Source organism: Monodon monoceros, unplaced genomic scaffold (assembly GCF_005190385.1).
Source record: "Monodon monoceros isolate NGI ecotype Baffin Bay Population unplaced genomic scaffold, NGI_Narwhal_1 Super_Scaffold_19, whole genome shotgun sequence".
Classification (NCBI taxonomy): Eukaryota; Metazoa; Chordata; class Mammalia; order Artiodactyla; family Monodontidae; genus Monodon; species Monodon monoceros.
In genome coordinates, this window is record NW_021703775.1 from 69,021,152 (window position 1) to 69,034,430 (window position 13,279).

A 13,279-nucleotide genomic window follows, 5' to 3' on the forward strand; every position below is an offset into this window, starting at 1 on the left:
CACACACACTGTCACACACCCATACCCACTCACTGTCACACACACACTCACATACTCCCCACACACACCCAAACTCCCACACACACTCACTCCCCACACACCCACACACACTCACTGTCACACACACTCACACACTCCCCCCACCCCCCCACTCACACCCCCCCTCACACACTCCCCCCACCCCTCCCACACTCCCACTCACCCTCTCTCTCTCTCTCACACACACACACACACACACACACACTCTTGCTCTCTCTCTCTCTGGGAGAAGACTATACAACGGTCTCCTGCAGCCCAAGACTCTTCCCCAGTGTCCTGGAAGATGGACGCAGCTTGGAAGAGCGGCTGCTGCACCTACCCGGCCCCCTCGCTTGATCCCCACTTCTTTTCTACTCTGGTCCTCAATCTCCTTTACCACCCTCTCTCCTGGGGCCATTTCCATTATAGAATGTTATGTGAAACTATGATAAATTAACACTACATTAATTATTAACATTTGAAAATGCATCTTGAATGCAGTGTGACTGCGGTGTTTGAAAGCCTTGGTGTTTGAGGGCTTCGGGGGGGCCACCCAGTCGGTGGTTCTCACCACTAGCCTTCCCCCACCCCAGGAGGTTCTCACCCGTCTGGGGCAAAATGAAAAAAAACTAAGAATAATGTACCACGTTTTCAGAAAGCTGAAGACTGACATGCGCTCCTTCTTTGTATTTTGGTGCTGTGAAATGACAGCATTAGGAAATCAGTGATAATAAAACAAACCTGGGGAAAATAAAAAGTTGATGAGTCTAGGTCCCACCGCAAAAAAATTTCAGTTGGAACCACTGATCTCCTCCCTTCCTCCTGACGCAGACGCCTCCCCTGGCACATCCCAGCCGCACCCTCCCTGCATTGGGGAGGGGAGAGGATGGCAGGGAAGGGCCTGGGAAAGTCCCCCCCCAAAAAAAGAAAAAATAATTGCCTCCTCATTCTACCAATTAACGCTTAAATCTGTTTGTACAAATGCTTTACTTGAAATGCAAATGTGCCCTGGAAGGATCAAGCCTATGGGTCATTCAGAAAAGAATGAATTACTTTAGTGGGAATTACTTAAATCACACAAAGAGCCACAAAGAGCTTTACAGCGGCAAGCACGGCGGCTCTCCGGGACCAGGATGGGGAGGGCATGAGGGCGGCACCACCAGGAGGAGAAAGGAACCGGGATCTGGGCTCCAGGGGAGACTCGGTTGTTAGGGGATGGGCGTGTCCTTGGAGAAGCCAAGGGGCACCCTGAGGACAGGATATCAGATTTGCGATATCCAGGGACTACTGTGCCCTCAGCCTCCCACCCACCCCGGGCACAGGGAGGATTGTGGACCTAGTCCTCGGCTGCAAACCGGACTCTGGGTTCGGTCTCTCTGGGCTGGGCTGCTACTGGCGTCTCCCCATCTCCTCCCTGCCTCTGCCTGGGAGAAGGTGTCCAGGCTCCAGCTGGCTGGCATCCAGGGCTATTTCTTGTGACAGGACAGCTCCCTGGGGACCCTGGCCTCAAGGCCCAGTATTTAAACCTGCCCTCCTGCCCTCTCTCTGCCCACTGCGGCTGTCTGCACGCTCCTTCCCAGGATGCCCAGTGGCACGTGCCCTACACGCTCCCTAAAACAGGAACACCGGCCCTTTGCATTTTAAGGGAGTGAGAACTAGAGAAAATGAGAAATTAGGGCCCCCAAACCCCACTGTCAGTCCCTTCTTCAAACCTTTCTGAAGGGCCCGCGAGCTGGGACCTGCCCTGGACAGAGGACAAGCTCAGGGTTGTTAGAAACCCCAACTGGTCGAGAAAGCACAAGCCCATTTTGGGTACTCAGGGTAGAAACCTCTGTGCAGGGGCTCCCCATCCCAGCACAGAGGCCACGATGCAGGGCCTCCGTGGGAACCCATCGCGTTCGAGGCCCGGGCGTTCTCCTGCCTGTGGGGAGAGGTGAGAAGGCCAGAGAACAAGAGATGGGAGCAGGTGCCCCTATCAGCAGAGCTGCACTGCTTTTGGGTGCTTCCCGACCTACACCCTGGTGGTTCCTTCTAGTCTGTTCTTTCTTTCCAACCTCCTCAGACCCTTGGAGGGCAGGGGCTGGGGAGGCAGAGTGGGCAGCAACATGGGTTTCAAACCAAATCCTGGCACTGCTGCTTCCTAGCTGTGTGGTGTTGGGCAGGTAATGACATTCTGTGTGTGCCGTGTCCTGGGCTTAGCACACGGGGCTGCTGTGAGGCCACAGCGAGTTTATGAAGCAAAGCACTCAGAGCAGGGCCGGCCTGCTAGCACCCAGTGCAGGTTCCCGCCGGCTGCTCTCCCCTCTGCATTCCCCAGCCCAGGGCAGCTGAGCCCTTCCCGAACTGCTAGCTGGTCGGTGCTGGCTGGTACATCTTAGCGTGGCTTCCCCACTGACCACTTACTCAGCTATGGTGAGCAAGGTCAAGGGGCAGCTGAAGGCCTAAGAAGGGAGAACCCCAGCACGTTCCCAGAAGATCAAACTTCACTAGCCTGTGGGTCTGAAATGATAATCTGACGTCAACCTCCAGTCACTGCCTGACCACCTTCTCAAAGCCAGCATCCCTGAGCTTTCCTGCCTCAGCATCAGCTCCACAAACCTCAGTGCAAATGTGACATGTTACCAGCGCACACAACAGACGAGAGTCAAATGCTGTCAAGAGGTAAAGCACGAGGCTCACTGGAGAGAACCCATAGGACTGGACACTGGGGGGTCGCCAGGAGAGTACTTACAGTGGGTAACTAACAAGCATTCATCAGAAAAAGGGTCTGTGGACAAATAAATCTACGAAACCTTGCACACCAAATCCCCCATTTCAGATTTGCAGGCAAATAAGCTTATTAAAGCCTCTGAAGAGTCATAAGGTAAAGAAATCTATTTAAATTTGTTCAAATCAACATCTCCCCATTTTTCACTGTTATAAATAGCAGCATGATGAATACTTTTAATCGTCTTTTTTCAAGGCATACGTATTGGCTTCTGTGTGGGAACAGAAAGGTATACGCTACTATAAATGGAGTACATTGGAAACTGCTAATTTTAGAGTTTAAAAAGTCCTGGGTTCAAGTCCTGGTTCTGCCATTTGATCTTTGAGACTCAGTTTCCTCATCAATATAATAAGAGGAGGGCTTCCCTGGTGGCGCAGTGGTTGAGAGTCCGCCTGCCAATGCAGGGGACACAGGTTCGTGCCCCAGTCTGGGAAGATCCCACATGCTGCGGAGCGGCTGGGCCCGTGAGCCATGGCCGCTGAGCCTGCGTGTCCGGAGCCTGTGCTCTACAACGGGAGAGGCCACAACAGTGAGAGGCCCGCGTACTGCAAAAAAAAAAAAAAAAAAAAAAAATATATATATATATATATATATATATATATATATATATATATAAAATAAGGGGAGATTTCCCCTAAGGTACAATTCTATGATTGAAGTCCCAGACCATTTGCTATAGAATCTGGAAAGGGAGAAACCACCTTGAGCTCTGCTGGTTGCGGAAGGCTTCCCAGGAGAGGAAGGACAAGAAGACGTGGGGCAGAATTCACAGAGGTGAAAAGGACAGTGGGTACTTTATTCTTTATGTGCCAGACACAGTGCTAAAATACTTTACAAGCATCAACTCATTTAACCCTTACAATAACTCCATGGGGTAGGTATTGTTTTATCCCCATTTTACAGATGTGGAAGCTGAGGCACCAAAAGGTTAAGTTACCTGCCTAGAGCCACACAGCTAATAAGTGGCAGGATTTGAACCCCAAAATCTACCTCTAGGGGCTACGATGTTCTTAAGTACTATACCAGGAAAGGGAGGCATTAGCTAGGGAACTAGGGAAGGCTTACACAGAAAGGGAAAGACCACTAGGGCAGTGCATTTTGAGGGAAACCACAATATGTCAACCCCAAATATGCCTCTTTGACATAAAAATTGTCTTGAGCTGAAGGCAATTAAGTGGCAGCAAAAGGCAGGAAAGGCTCCCCCTTTTCTGCCTCAAGAGGGGAAATAAGTGCTCCTTTTACTGGAGACAGACTTTAAGAAGTCACCAGAGGAATCTGCAAACAAACCTTGTTAAGCTAACGCTTATCTTCCTAGTTCTTTCCTCACCATTCACTACCCATAGCCCCAACCCCTTTGTCTGGTCAGTTCTCCACAAATGTATTGTTTCTTTGTCTAAAAGGTATAAAATCTTCCTGCTCTGGTTACTTCTTTGGGTCTTCACTCCTTGTGAAGGCTCCCAGGCACATGTAAAAATTCAATCAAATTTATATGCTTTTCTCCTGTTAATCTGTCTTTGTCAGTTTAATCTTCAGACCCAGCCAGGGACCCTCAGAGGGTCAAAGAAAACTTTTTCCTCCTCTATAATTTCAAACTGTAAAGTGCATACTCATCATTTGGGGAGCTTATTAAAATGCAGATTCTGCTTCAGCAGAGCAGGGGTGGGGCCTGAGACTCTGCATTCCCACCAGACTCCAGGTGATGCTGATGGCCGCGGCCCAGGGACCGCACTTTGAGTCTGCAAGCCACCAGAGCACAGTGGCTAAGAATTTGGGCTCTGGAGCCAGACAGGCTTAGGTTGACATCCCAGCTCTTCCAATTTCTTATTGTTTGATCTTGAATAAGTTACTTAAACTAAACCCAAGTTTCCTCATATGAAAAATGAAGATGATAATGGTTCCTTCTCAGAGGGCTGTGGTGAGGATTAAATGATAACATCTCCCTGGCTCCTTTTTCCTTTCTAACTCCCTTGAAGGAAAGATACAGAGGACCAGGCGGGGGCCAGACTGAGTACAGCCTTGAACAACAGGCTGAAGAGTTTAGGCTTTGCCTACATTAACTGAGAGCTCTGGGAGCCTCGTGAGCAGTGGGTGACATCAAAGATCAGTCCAGAGGTGGCATGCAAGATGGGATTGGACAGAGAGATTTAAGGCAGAGATGTGTGAGCGAATCGCCCCAGGTCAGGGGCAAATACCTGAACTGAGTGATGTTATCAAGATGGGAGAGCAAGGGGCAGAATGAGCAAGACTTGAGGAGCTCTAAAAGGAGGAACAGGAGGAAGGTACAAAAGAGGACTGTGGGCTTTCCGGTCCAGCGACCAGACGCCACAACCCCCTTGACTGAAATGGAGAAGAGAGAGGTAGCTGGGGCTGGGGGGAGTGGGGACATCTAGGTGGGATCATCCAGGTAGTTGTGAGGAGGGCTCAGACTCATGGGAGAGACCAGGGCTGGAGCTCTGAGGGTCACTGGCCCTCATTGCCCACTGGTGTGTGAGAGAGGACCCGACTGCTCAGGGGAAAGGGGCAGTAGGAGCGGAGCCCCGGAGGATGGCTGCCTTGTCCACTCCCTCTTTCTTCCTGTTTTCCCCACCCACTACTTTTCTGTAAAGCCTTTCACCTTTCTTTGCCTCATTTCTCTGCCCATCCCCTAAGGCCCTCCAAGCTAAGGCATTTGGGGACTTCATGCTGTTCACACTGATCCTGAAACAGGAGGGAAGGGGGCAGGGCACAACCCCTGAAAGAATGACATAGCCCGAGGACATGACATAAACGGATTAGAACCAAAGGAGTCCAAGTTGACTTCCACTAGACCTTGAGCCTCAGTATATGCTCACTGTAACACATCAGCAAGCTAAATGACACATCCACAGGCACCTATGGCAGTTCCGAGACGGACCAAAAGGATCAAAAAGTGGGCGGTGGCCCAATTCCTGGAAATCCCCGCCCCCTCCCCAAAATAGCTGGAATACTCCGCCCACTCATTAGCCTATGAAATTACCCACCCCTATAGAAACTGACAACCCCATACCCTGGCGCCTTTCTCGCCTTCTGAGATGGCCCATGCTCTGTCTGTGGAGTGTGTTTCTCTCTAAATAAATCCACTTCTTACCTATCACTTTGTCTCTCACTGAATTCTTTCTGCAATGAGACATCAAGAACCTGAGCTTCATTAAGTCCTGAAACCAGGTGTGTGATCTCAGTTGGAAGACTGTGGGTTTTGGTCGGGTTCGAGTCCCAGCACGTGGGTTCAAGTCCCAATCTGAGGTGCACGGTTTCAATCCCAGAAACATGCCCTTATTGGCACACCCCCCACCCCCTGCTAAAATTCAAAGTCCCCCGTCTGATAATCTAATTCACGAGATGCTAGTAGCTGATCAATAGTCTTCCAGAGGGTATATGCATTAAGGCTTAAAGGCTGAAAAAAATAATCTCTAATAGTTGAACCTTCGAGACATTTGGGTGAGGAGGGTGTTTTATATGAGGAAACCAGTATACAAGTGTCTACAAACTGTTCTGATATGTTGAGCTCTGGAGTTTGTTTGCTTGTGTTTTAACCCTTTCACACCCAGTTTTAAGGAAAATAAGGTAGGGAAGCAAAGTTAATAGGCTTGTTGGGGGAGGTGGGGAAAGTATAGAAAAAGTTAACACTTTTTTGTTTGCTTTTAAGCAATCACAGTAACTTTCAAAAGAGAATGGGGTAGACAACTATGAAGCCATATAGATGACCATGTCCTGATTAAAGGAAAGAAACACAAGAAAGGATCATTGGGGAAAATAACCTAAAGCTATTTACCATCTTAGCTGCTCTACTTTAAAAAGGGACCGATCATATGACTAAAGAGATTTTTTGGAATCTGAGCCAGAAGTCAGAAAAGCTCCACACTTCCTGCGTAGGTAATCAAAGCAGCAAATAAAGGTCTCCTCTCGATATGGGGACATATGTATATATATAACTGATTCACTTTGTTATAAAGCAGAAACTAACACACCATTGTAAAGCAATTATACTCCAATAAAGGTGTAAACAAAACAAAACAAAACAAAATAAAACAAAAAAAAAGGTCTCCTCTCTGATAAGGCAAAAAGCCAGAGGGCTTGGTCAGGAGCCCCACCCCCACCCCCCCCACCCCCACCCCCCCACCCCACCCCCCCGCCTCTGGGTGCCAAAGCAGTTCAGGAGGTGACAGAAACCCACAGGCACCCCTAGAAAGCTTCCAACCAGAAAAAGGTGAATTCGAAGTAGCCACAACCAGGCCAGGGGGAAAAAAACAACAAAGAATAGAAGACATTTAAAAAGAAACTGAAAACAGTTCCTTGTTACGAGAGATTAAGTAATATATTTTCATGTATTTCTTTAGTCTTGCTTCTAATGGTATTTATTCTTAATGTTTGTACATAGAAGTATATGGAGTTCAACTCGCCATTTGCCTGTAAGAGAACCTATTAAATTATGAGTCATTTTATTTCTAAGAGAGAAACACTCTCCACCAGGGCCCTCTCTCACTCTCTGGGGATCATGTCTGGCATATCCAAGCACAGATGCCAGAAGTAAATTTAATAAGGATCCTCTTCTGTCACTAGGACTTGTCTTACCTAATATTTTTATACTTATTTTGAGAGAGGGAAACGTGATATGGCCAATTTCACTAGTATGTATGCAGCTGCTCTGGTTACTAAAAAATCATATCAGCGGGATTACCAGAGTGTCCAATGACACTCAGTGGCTTCCTCCAACTTCAAAACTCTAAGAATGGTTAGACCTGCACCCATGGCCCATCCTGCCCTCTCCCGATAATTCATCTGCCCCAGCCTCAGGGGCCTCCTTGTACCATCCTGCCTCAGGGCCCTTGCACTTAATATTCCCCATCTGGAATGTTCCTCTCTGTATCCTCCAGGCTCCCATGCTCATTTCCCTAAAGCGTCTGCCCAAATGTCACCTAACTGTGGAGAACTTCCCTGACCATCATTCTCCTTTAATTTTCTATCCCTGATCTATTCCTCTTCGTAGCACTTTTTACCAACTGACATACTTTGTATGTGTCCACACTCTGTCTCCCTCACTCAAAGGTAAGTTCCTGGAGAGCAGAAGCCCGGGGACAGAACTGTTTGTCCCTGCCTATCCCGGAGCCTGAACAGGGTCTAACCTGTGGTGAGGAGGAGGGAGAAACAGTCATACCCATCTGTTGAATGAAGAAAGAGTGTGTGATTGGGAGGAAAGCGATCATGAATTTCAAAGTCGGTAAGAGGCTGACAGGCATTTAGCAAAAGGTCTCTGGGTGCTTGCAGGACATTCTCCTAGGAGGACTCGGGGAACGTTTCTATTGGAGAACCGTTGGCTCCAGTTCCTGAATCCTGCCCGGGATTCTGGGGTTGCTGCCACCTGCGGCTAAGAGCCAGGCTCACTGGGGCCAATCCCCCTCCAGGTGTGTGTGGGGGAGGGGGACTTTGGGCAGTGGGTAGCCTGGAATCAGGGCTCCTTCTGCCCTGCCCCTCCCTCCCTCTGGCCCCCAACCCCCTAAGCCCCGTTTGCTGTCTCCTGGCTTGGCCTGTGGCTAGTCCTGCATCTCCGAGGAGGGGCCAGGGGTGATCCTCTGTGGTTCTGGTGCGCGGCCAGGATAAGAAGCGCTGGCCCAGCTCTTTGCCTGGCAGCACGTGATGGCAGATCTCACAACTGCTGGCAGCCTCCGCGGACTCTGGACCGCTCACTCGGCAGCAACCCTGTCTTCACACCTCCTGCACGCTGCAGCACTGTTTCTCCTTTGCTCTGCTTGCCTGATCCTAGTTTCTCGACTGATCTGTCCGCTTGATCAGAGCTACCCACAACCTGGGGCGACTGGAGGTCTGAAACAAGCAAAAACTCTCAAACACTAAACACATCATGCTTTTCAACATCTAGGCCACTTCCCCCAAATTCCCTATTTCTAACCCAGCATCACCTGCCAGGCCCCCTGAGATATAATATTAGTTCCTTTAGATTCCTTCCTCTCCTTATCACTGATCCAGCCTCTGTCATGCTGATCTTTAATAACTAAAAAATCCATGGTTTACCACCTCCTCTGTGCAAAGCACTAGGCCAAGCAACTTTATACATATTTTGTATGCATAATACTCAAAACAAAACACTAAGGTTTGTACTATTATTTTATAAAGAAGCAGGATCAGAGAGGTCAGATGCCCTGCCCAAAGTCACACAGCATGTGCCTTTCTTCAGTGAGGCTCCCCTAATTCTCCCATCACTTTCCCCAAAATACAGCCTCAACAATTTCTCAGGTTCATCTTGTGCTCTCCTTTGCCACAGCTACCATACTAGGATCCCTCCCTTACACCTGATATCCAGTCTTGTAAATGCCACTCAGCCAGTCTCCTTGCTTCAATTCATTCTCTAGGTAGTTTTGAAGCAAATCTTTGCTTGATTTAGTTTGCTTCACAGCTAAGCCGTTTGTCTGGCTCGCCATTACACTACACGTCAACCCTTCCACTTGGCATTCAAAGGATGCCCTGTAAAAGTGGGGGTTGTTCCGTCTTCATGTCCTGCCTCCTGGCACAGCTCTTGTCCAGCAGCCAGAAGCCACGTCAGAGTCCAGCTGTGAGAAGGGCTGGGTGGTCTGAGGAGCAGACTGCGGGAGCCATTCAGCCACGGAGAGCCCCACAGCTGCAGAGGAAAGGATGTTCCGGTGACAGGGACAGGGCAAAAACTGGAGACGGTAAAGGAGCAGGAAAGTCAGAGTCACGGTCCTGGGGGTCTTGAAGTCATCACACTGTGGGGGACGGGGGGTGCTGGCAGACCCCAGCACGTGCTGAGTCCTCATTAGAAGACCTTCATTAATGATATCCAACTCTAGGCATTACTTGCCCTCTGCCAGCTAACTTCTGTATACCCCTTGTACCATATTATCTTACCCAATCTTCTACCACTGCTTGCTCAGGCTGTTATTTCAGTGAATGGTATTTTCTCCCCCCCACAGATAAACTGTAAATTCCTCGGGTCTCATTTTCTTCTAACCTCAGTACAGTACTTGGAGCCCAGCAGGACTCGAGGAAAACTGTCATGACATGTGATGCCTTTGATCAGCGTGAGGTCCAGGGAAGTCACCTCCTCTCCTAGACCTTGGTTTCCTTTTTATAAACATCAATGCCATTATTCCCATTCACCAAGAAAAATGCCTTTTTGCTTAAAATAGTTCATATTTATTTTCTCAGCTTTACAATCCCCTTGTAAAGGCAAGGGCTGGACTTGCTCGTCCCTACCGAAGCAAACTGAATTCTTTTTAAACAATTTACAATAAAATTTAACCCAAGGCTAATGGCACTGACACTCCTTTCAAATGAATTGGAGGAAACAGAACAAAGTTCAGAGAGAAAGGGGCGTTAGGTTCAAGTACCTCCCGTGAGGACCAGGTCTTGTGTCCAGCTGATGTGAATTGAACTTCAGCACTTTGTACGGTACTCGCTGGGTGGGGTGGGGAAGAGGAAAAAGTTTAAATATATAGGTTCTGCCATCAAAGAACTTACTCTCTAGCTGGGGACATGAGACCCACCCACATTTAAAGTGGATGATGTGTCGCAATGAGACTAAGAAGTCCATAAAACTGAAGAAATCTCTGGGAGTTTGATGAGTCCAGGAAGGCTTCCTGGAAGAGGCAAGACCTGAGCTGGATCTCTATGGGTGGAAAGAGCTGGTAAGAACTGATGAACCCATGAAAGGAAAAGTCAACAGGACTTCAAAGGGAAAAATTTTAAGAAAACCATAAAAGTTCCCTTTTCTCTTTTTCCTTATTTCTGATTTTAAAAGGAATACATGCTTATATGTATACGAGTGTAAAATAAGAAAAAATAAAAATGAATGTAAGCATCACTTATAATCGCACGATTTGTGATTATTAACCTTATAATGTATTTCTTCTGGTTTTTGTTTCTGTGTTTATACATATTTTGAAAATATGCACATAAAATTGGGATCATACAGTAAAGCATTAAAACCTATGCTCTTCTTATATTGTGAGCATCTACTGTCTCACTAAATATTTTTCAGAACCTCATTTTAATGGCTATTCACTATTCCATCTTTTGACAAGACCCTGATTTATTTAATCATTTCCCATTGCTGTTTCCAATTTTTCATTATTCTGAATGATGCAGTGATTTGCCCTTGATAATTAAAGCCAGGAATCGTACAGGCAGAGCCTGGTCTGGTTTTATCGGTGATAAGGAAACCAAATGGCGCCATGTGGCTGTGGGGACAGTAGTGCGGTGGAGGGGACATCTGTAGGGCCAGGACCCATCTCTCATTGTCCAGGGAAGGTTCGGGATCGAAAGACCAAGAGGAGGTGCTGACACAAATGTGTTTGGGGAACGAGGCAGAGTCCGAGTTTCCAGACAGATTTTATTGGAAGTGGAATTAAACAGTAGCTGAATTCTCCGTGGGGAGTCAGTTTGGACCAGACTGTGTCTGAATTCACAGACAACCAGTAGCTGTCAGTAGCCTGACCTTTTGGAACTCCCTCACTTCCAATACACTCACTGCTTTCCAGCCAATCTTGGCTAATCTGATTGCCACCTTAATTGAGGGTGGGGGTTGAAAAACAGAGAAATGTGTCCAACTGATTTACTGTCAGTGCTTCTATTCTTTCCTAACTGTAAGGTGCCCGGGGCTTGGGTATCCCACTTCCAGCGAGTAATAGGTAAAAATAAGCAGAATGTTTTTCCATTTCTTGTCTCTTGGAAGCACTAACAGCAGGAAAAACGTACCCCAACTATTTTCAGGAACCAGACAGCCTGACTTCCAACCTCAGTTCCAGCTCTCACAGCTGTGCAAACTTAGGCAAGGTTTCAAGGTCTCTGCGACTCGGGCTACTCATGTAGGGAACAACAGAACCTACTTCATAGGGCTGTGGTGAAGACTTGATAAGTTAACACAAGTGAGTTCTTAGAACTGTGCCTGGCATATAATAAGCACTCAAAAAATATTAGCTGTTATCATCATCGATATTACTATGGTAACTGTTATTAAAATCTCTTCCCTAACTTAGGAGAGAGAAGGCAAGATAGAATAAAATGGAATTTCAGAGCAAGAATGGCCCTTAAAGCCTTTTGGTTTCATTTTATACTTGGAGTGTGAAGCATAAACAGCTGTTAAGAAATCTAAATCCAAATCCAGGTAGACACACATCCCCTCTCGAATGCCCAAGGACAAATCTCTGAGTAGAAACACAACTGAGCAGGGGTCATCCTGACCAGCGGCAGCAGCTACCGTGTTTTCAGTTGGTCTGTGCCAGGCACCACCCTAAGTGATTCACCTGCATTCATTCATTTACTCTTTACAAAAGTCTATGAGGTTGATACAAGTATTCTTGTTTTACAGATGGCACCAAACAAAGGCTCTTATCCAGCTTGTTGACTTGTAAATTAAAGCACTGAGGTCTCAATCCTCGAATACCATATATTGTGGATAGGTAAAAATAGAAACGAAAATGTATTCAGCAGGAATGTGGACCACGTAATCAGCAGCATTCTAATTAAACGTCACACGTACACAGAGCAGGTCGCTGAGAGACGGAATTGGAACACGTCAGAGGAGACTGATTTCGAACATTATTTATAAAAGGATTCCATTCAGTTGTGAGAAAAAGAGGGCTTTCCATGTAGCAAGAGGGTAGAAAGAAAACACTGACATTTCCTGAGTGCCTATTTGAGCATGTGCCTCACTTAAGCACTACAGTTTTTTAAAAAATCCCATGAGGTGTTATCACTCTACAGGGGAGAAAACCAGAGCTCAGAGAGGTTAGTTAATTTGCCCAAGAGCGCTCAGGGCGCAGGGAACAGGGCCAGGAACAGAACAAGGAAGGCCCTCTGACTTCAGAGCAATAGTATGTATGACGATTTGAAGCAAGAGTAATTATGGTAGGCAGGGATATGAAGAAAATGTGCTCAAGTAGAAAAAGATAATTTCTCAGATGGATTATTTTTTAAAAGTCCTGTATAACTGATGATGAAATCTGGACCAGCTCTGTGGATGGTACCAATGTCAGTTTCCTGGTACTGATACCGAACCATTGTTGTACAAGATGGTAACATTGGGGCTTCCCTCATGGTGCAGTGGTTAAGAATCCGCCTGCCAATGCAGGGGACACGGGTTCGATCCCTGGTCCAGGAAGATCTCACATGCCGTGGAGCAACTAAGCCCACGTGCCACAACTACTGAGCCTGTGCTCTAGAGCCTGTGAGCCACAACTACTGAAGCCCGCGTGCCTAGAGCCCGTGTTCCACAACAAGGGAAGCCACAACAATGAGAAGCCCGCGCGCAGCAATGAGGACCCAATGTGGCCAAAAATAAATAAATAAATAAAAAATTTTAAAAAGATGTTAACGTTAGAGGAGGCTGGGTGGAGCATACAGGGGCCCCACCCTGCACGTTTCTTTGCGATTACCTATGAATCTATACTTCAAAATAAGAAGTTTTTTAAAAGGTGGCATATAACAATGAGTGGAGGTGGTAAC

The 13,279-nt window shown here is 47.3% G+C and overlaps 1 protein-coding gene across 3 annotated transcripts in view; it reads right to left on the bottom strand.

Moving 5' to 3' along the window:
* EFR3B (EFR3 homolog B) overlaps positions 1 to 13,279 on the bottom strand; it is an 88,075-nt gene that overhangs the window by 51,521 nt on the left and 23,275 nt on the right. The window lies entirely within an intron of this gene.